The following is a 7,744-nucleotide window of genomic DNA, read 5'->3' as shown; positions in this document are numbered from 1 at the left end:
AATATTAATAAACATGAAAAATCAAATAAGCGCTAACACATTGGTAATGGGGGACCTCAATATCCCACTGTCACAGATAGAGCAACTGGACAATCTAGAAAGAGAGATAAGAAAGTACAGTTCTTGAAACATTAACCAGAGCAATAAGGCAAGAGAAAGAAATAAAAGTTATATATATATATATAAGAAATGAAAAAGTCAAATTAACATTATTTTCAGATGACACGATTCTTATCATGGAAGACACAAAAAATTCCACCAAGCATTCTAAAGTTATATTTTTACTCTTATAAATGAAAAATCATGTGGAAGTTTTTGCTTTTAGATACTATGAGTTTAATGGTACTGATCTAAATCTAAATTATTTCTAAGATGATATGCATAAAAATTTAAGTTCTAACCTTCTAATTCAAATTCATAAAATTCAGTAAATATGAAGATAGATAGAATTTTCAATGCAGAGATATCACAGTTATTTGAATGTTGCTTATTTTCTCCAGAATGGCTTATCTTTTTGTAATTCATTCTTGGGAGAAAAATCCCACATCTTATTTTACCATCCTGTACATGTTGATAAAGAATAAAGCTAAAATATATGTACAATTGTGGTGAAATTTTACTCACATATTTTTCATACAGCATGCTAAGTCACTCAGGTTGGTTTCCAACTCAAGATCTTCATCTTCAGCTATCTTACTAGTTGGAAATACAGATGACAACCTCACTCTTGGTTGGGGTAGCTCTTTTCATCACATATTTCTGATTTATTTAATCTCAGTCTGAATACATCACCTTACTTAAATCTTATTTTATCTATATTTTGTTGAGTTTATTCATGCTTGCATTAGATTTCACATATTTAAATTATACAGTGCACCTGGTTGATGAACTTAATTCCATGATGCTGGTCCCAGAATTGTGCAAAGAATTAAGATTGTCAACCAAGGTACCATTGTATTTTCATGCTGTACTGTAGATGAATTGAAATGTCAGAAGGAAAATAATTACATATTTCTCTGAAACAATTTTTATATTCACAGATTTGAAATAATTAGGGAAGGCTTTTCTTAGATATTGTGATGCAAATTATATATTTTCAATGAGAACTGCCTCAGATTTGTATTTAAAAATGAATGCCTTAGGTGAGGTCTTAACCCCAATTACTCGAATTAGGTGTTTCATGGAATTCATTGTACTCAATGAATATTTATTGAGTTTATTCCGTGTTCACCACACTCTTTGTGAATGATAAAAGATGATATACAAAGTGTAGTGCAAGTTTTTGTTTCCTGGAAGTTGTATGAAACACAGTCAGATTTTGGGAGTGACTAAACATTATTTTGTCCTTCAAACTGTTAGAGCTACAAATTTATAAATTATTTTAAATATTTGACTTCAGGGCATTGCTATTTTGATGGTTCTATCATCTGTCTTTTGAAAACTAATAGTTTTTTTGTAAATATATCCTATCCCTCATCCTTAAAAATGATTTCATCTGTTGTCAAGATTTGTCAATATCCAAACTTGTCTGCCTGTTATGGTTGATATATTGTGTCAACTTGAGGCGTCTAGAGGTTTGGCTAAGTGACTCAGCAGTTCTGCATCTTGGGGTGAAAAGAATATGCCCTTACCCTTCTGAGATGTTGTTCATTGTGTCAACTTGAGAAGTTTAGAAGGTTAACTATGTGACTCAACAGGGAGTCAGGGTACTTATTTTTTATTCAACCTGAGCCTGTGCAAGAGGAGGGCATGGAGATTATGACAGTGCTACATGCCTCCTGGGTGGGGGCAGCCTGCTTACAATATAAAGGAGGGTAGGAGGCTTGCTCTTCTCTGCCACTCCTCCCTTTTTGCTCTTCTTGTTTTTGCTATTTTCTGCCACCATGAACATTTGCCTTCTGCCATATGCCACTGTGCCTTGGAGCTAGCAAAATATGGACTAAAACCTCCACAAACTGTAAGCTAAATAAACTTTTCCTTCTTTCATTTTGGGCACCGGGTATTTTGCCTTAGCAACGAGAGAAAAGTAACCAAGACACTGCCATTCTCCTTTTGTACTACGTCCAACTACATCAAGACACCTGTTTCAGATCACCAGTGTTCCACACAGTGTTCCTCAAGCAGAAAGTTGAAAAATTTTTTCAGGGAAAGTATGTTCTTAAACATCAATTCATAACTTTGTGAATAATTAGCTCCAGCGGTGGCTTTCCTAAACCTTTTGGTAAGGAATTCATATTGGTTTCGCTATTAACTGACTATAGGTAGCAATGGTATAAGAAATAAGCAGTGCAGATTATTCTTATGAGAAGAATGATTATTTCATTATTTCATGTATAAAAAAGTTTTAAAACTGATAAATTTAAATAATGATTGTAAATAAAAGAATAATGAGTAAAATAAATGAAAATTTCTGTCTAACTGTAAAACTACACAAACCAGTTTTGTCCACAATGCTAGCAAGGAGTATTGCCATTCTGCCCACCAAAGGGCATTAATTTAAACACATTTACTCTCTGATATGCAATTTACTGATCTCATATGGGCACTGAGATATCATTAGTGATAAAAGGAATTGTTAGTTCTCAGAGCCCTCGGTTAACCTAGGTAAACTTGTTAGAAAAATGCTGACAATCATCTACTGCCATCCCACCCTGAAAGTGCCCGATCTCATCTGAAAATGCTGAAAACCACACAAGGAGCAGTCAAATTTTAAGCAAGATTTTAAGATTACCACACTGAGCAATTGTGTCTCTAATACAGTAAATAAACATATTGGCTACACAGCATATTGGAAAACGTTTATATATTTCCCATTTTGATCTTCCTTTGGAACAAATGTTATATTATGCCATTAAGTATTACATCAATTTCTTTTACTTTTTTTTTATGCCTGTTAATAATTACTTATGTACTACTATTTCACTACATTGCAGTATAGTCTGTGCATAGATAAAATGTTTGAATAATGCTGATTATTTTATCATCTTTTATTTAAATTATGGTCTGTATGAGTCACCTTTACTACTGCTGGAGTAAAATGCTTGACACTCACACTTAAAGGAGGAGTTGTTTATTTTGGCTTACTGTGTCAGAGGTTTCAGTGTATGATGAGCTGGTTCCCCTTGCTGTGGGTATGAGGTAAGGCAGTGTGTTGTGGTAGAAGAAGCTGGTGAATAGAATAAATGCTCACATCATGATATCAGGAAGCAGAGAGCTCAGGATGAGTGCCAGAGAAGAGCCAGGGGTCAGATATAGTCTCCAAGGTCATACTCTCCTGCACAACCCAATAGTTCTGGCTGAGCCCTACTTCTTACCATTTCTTTCAGTTACAAAATTTTCAGTGCATGAAAGCATTGAGTTTAATGCTATTACAATCCAATCACATCTCACAGTGGTTCTTGACCCAGTCAAGTTGATAAACACGATTAATTTGTACAGAGCCAACATTATTTTTAACTGGTTTATTTATTGCAATCTGTATTTGTCTATATATTTACTGAAATAGGATATAACCAGACCCGTTCCTCTGAGATGTATTTATACTTGACATCATTTGTTTAAGTGAAATTTGTAATCTCCAAAATAAGTACTGTATACCATGAGCTTTAGTTATTGTTAAGAATGATTTACAGGATTGGATAAATTAGGGCCCTACTGAAAGCTACTGTACATCTGGAACATATTCCTACCAACAATTAAGAAATGAAAACAATTTAAACATTTTTGTATTTCTTATGAAATTTGTGAGAATAAATTAATAAACAAAATATATAGCAGTCAGAGGCCCGTATCTAACAGAATTTAGACAGCAGCCCCCTTCGTGCTTTAGAAATACTCCTTAGCAATTGCAAATGTTTTTAGAAACATTTTACTGCTTTCCACCAGGGGGCAGTAGTATGGGACATTGTTGCCATTTTGGTGAACGTGCAAAGTAAAGCATTTTTCTCATACTAGTGACATAGTACTATCCATTTCCTAATATTTTTATTCATGGTCAAAAAGCAGAGGCAGGTACCATCACTCATCTAAAATCACAGTGGTATTTTTTTTTATTCTTCACTACCAGATGCATGAAAAAATAATTTGCTAAAAAGTAACACTGAAAAGCCAGTTAAAAAAATTACATTTATTTATTTTTTTTCCCTTCAGTATAGTCTTTTAATACACTATGTGATAATAAAAGACAACATATGTACTATTTTGGTCTCTTTAACTTTAATGGTTGGTTTGATTGTTCTAGTTGTGAGCTAAAATAGGCAATATTCATAGAACACAACTTCATAGATGAACAAATTCATTTTTACTTGAAAGAATGTTTAAATGATAATTAATAGCTATTCCACATGGATATTTGTTAAAGGTTTCACAAAAGAATTGAAGTGAGACAGCCATATACAGAAAAAAAAACTGGCTAATATTTTGACTGAAAATAATATTTGAGCTTTCATTAACATGTTTGAACTTTGGAAAAGTTGGATCTGTTACTGTGGATTGTACAAATGCCAAATACTCTGAAACTTTTATGGTGAAATAGAAGGATGTGTTAGTGAACATAGTTCTTTGATGCTATATAATGAAATACTCTATGTTCCAAATTGAAGAATCTGCATAATACAAGGAAACAATATTTCCACTTGTCAGTGTTTGACATTGTAAAAGTATTAATTATTGCAAAGTGCTATTAACTATAGATTTGCTTATTTTTCAAATTGCAACAAATTTATCATGAATCAAACTTTGATGGAATATCAACCAATATACACAATTATGTAAAAAAAAAACCTATTAAAATATTTTCCTTGTCTGATTACATATAGCTATAGACCACATTTTCTTTATGGACTTTAACCAAAACCAGTAGGACAATAGATTAAATACAAAAGCAGATAGAAATATTTTTATACCAGAGATTAAAATTTTGCATGTCTTAAAACAATTTTCTTCTGCCCTCTAATTTTTAATAGATAATAATAGCTATTCTCATAAAGTTTGATTATATTAATGAATAACATTTTTATCGATATAACTATATCAATGTTTTAAAATGGTACAAAAGTTAAAAAATGTAATGGTAACACAAGAAGATGTTTTCCTCATTCCCAGTTGAATTGGAATCTATTTTCTTTTTGAAGTGATCACTATAAATATCTCATGCATCTGAAAATACTTTAAACTCCCTGATGCTAATTTAGAAAATCTGAGATAAATATATTAGACATAGAAATATTTTATTTTTGCATATTTGTAACTTTTTCATGTATTGTTTTGTTAACCACACCTTGATGCAAAGATTTCTGTGATATTGCTCTTTGATATAAATACAGTACCTGGAAAATCCATCCAGACACCTAATTCATTCATTTCTTTTTCTATTAAATAATTATTGTTGATACTTTAGAAGTAATGTTATCAGTACTGGTAACAGAGGATTAGACACAATGAATAGGATGCATAGCTTCATGCAACTGTCTTATTGAAAAGCAGAAAAATATTGCACAAACTAATATTCAGAGTTTAACATGGAGGCACTCAGAATTACCAGCAGTAAGAGCACACTAAAAGTATAACCTTGCTTACGTACAGAGATATACACATACTACTAATTAATATATATAGATATATACACATACCTAATTAATAGATAGGTATAGATATAGATAGATAGATACACATACACATGCCTAATTAATATAGATATAGATATATAGATAGATACATACAGATGCATAAAAACAAGGTATTTGTTTTAGAGGATGGTTCCTGCCATGACTTCCTAATAGTTTAGTGAGATATTATCATCATCTGTTGACTACGCAATTGATACATTTAAAAAAATGATGAACATTTGAAGGGACCTTGTACCATAAATTATTCACACATATACAAATCACTTTCTAAGATCTCTAAGAAACAAGGAATGTGAAACTAAATCCATGATGTATCTTGATCATATGAGAAACCTATTGAATATATATCTTTACAGCATGAAATGAAGAATGTCATTTCTCACATTCAGTGTATGAAAACAGTCACCTCACGTTTTCATTATTTTGTACTTTAACATTGCAAAGATGGTTTTGTTTTGCTTGTGAATGTGTTTGATATAATAAGTTTACTAAGCTATTTTTCAGGTAATAAAACCCTACTGGTTTTCTTTTTACATGATATCATATCTCTTTAGAAAATGTTGAAGAATAAGTATGTGGATGATATGTTTGAGGAAAACAGTGAAAATATTTATATCGAACCAGTATGGTAAGGTGAATACAATGAAGTGTGTTTCGGTGAGATTTTCTGTTTGTTATTCCTTTTGTATCCCAGCTGCTATATGCTAAAGTCTAACTGCCAGCAGTGTGAAGCCAGCTTCCTAGACCACTTGCTGTTTAACATTGTGAGGAGAAAGCTTTATGGTTCAAACTGGGGAAGCACTGGAATAAAGAAGTGCTTATTTTGTTAAAATATTTTTGAAAAGAATAAACAGATTGATATATACAATGCATGTATATGCCTGATACTTGTTAATCAATACTCAATAATATGTTAGTTGCTAGTATTTCCAAGAAGTTAAAGGAAAAGACCTTTTTTTCTCATTGAACATATCTTTGAATCTAGTTTTCTTCTTCATGAAAAGTTTTCAGGTGATGTTTTCCATCTGGAAGAAAGTGCTTGTATAAAATGTGTTTTCCATGAATAGACAACTAAAGAAAACAAAAAGAAACACAATTTTTCAAAGTCTGAGGCATGTAAACTACATTCCTAAGTTGTTCTTGGATAAACTTCTGGCATAGCTTCAAAGTCTGCACAATGTTACCCTTTCTACTTCTCCTGCACTGCTTTTGGTGCTGATTCAATCTCTTCTGCCTTTTTCAGAATCAAAGCTGACTCAGAGGCTTTTGAAGCTCCAGTATATCCATCCACTGGCCTGGATGAAGAGCTCCCCTATTCCCCTATTTCCTCCTGAGAGGTAGGATTCTGTGTAAACTTAACCCTCACTTAACAGGGCTTTTGGTCTTGTTTCTATTCCTTAAAATGTCCTATGAAAATTACATATCTTGTACTGGACACCCATACTTCATTCTTTTCTCCAAAGATGAACTTGTAAATATTGGGAACATAGCAACAGTAGCCCCATATTTATTTAAAGACGACTGGTGTCTGGTTTACCAGGATCAGGTTTTGGTAAGCTTACTAGTAAAACCAGCATTTTATTAGTTTTTTTTTTGTTGTTGTTTTGTTTTTTAATCCCTGAAAATATTTGTAATCTTTTCAAAATTATTATATATATAGTGTAGTGTATTTCAAGAACAATATGAAAGTTGACTACTGTAACATTTAAAAGAATAATTTGTCAGGATGATGTTAAATTTTGAAATTTTAACTGTTTAGAGATAGCTATTGTTTTTTAATAAAACTATTTAACAAAGTATTACAAGATATGTCTTAAAATCATTCTTTATATAATATATAGTAAATAAAATATGTTAAAGTCATGTATATTTTTCAAACAGTATTTATGTTGTGTGATATGTATACATGATTTTTACAAAATTACTAACGTACTCATTCTTTTTTCCCATATTGTCAGATGTTGTTTGAGAAAACTGCCCTTTTCAGATTCAAAGCTGACTCAGAATGTTCATGTGTATGTATTTCACATATTACTCTCTAGTTTTTCTACCATGGGATATTTAAATTATTCTTGATCTTATTATAAGTGATAGATTATGCACATTCATATGTAACA

This window comes from Chinchilla lanigera, unplaced genomic scaffold (genome assembly GCF_000276665.1).
Source record: "Chinchilla lanigera isolate Chin_1 unplaced genomic scaffold, ChiLan1.0 scaffold00087, whole genome shotgun sequence".
In the NCBI taxonomy this organism is placed as follows: domain Eukaryota; kingdom Metazoa; phylum Chordata; class Mammalia; order Rodentia; family Chinchillidae; genus Chinchilla; species Chinchilla lanigera.
Note: the sequence above shows the minus strand (reverse complement) of the source record.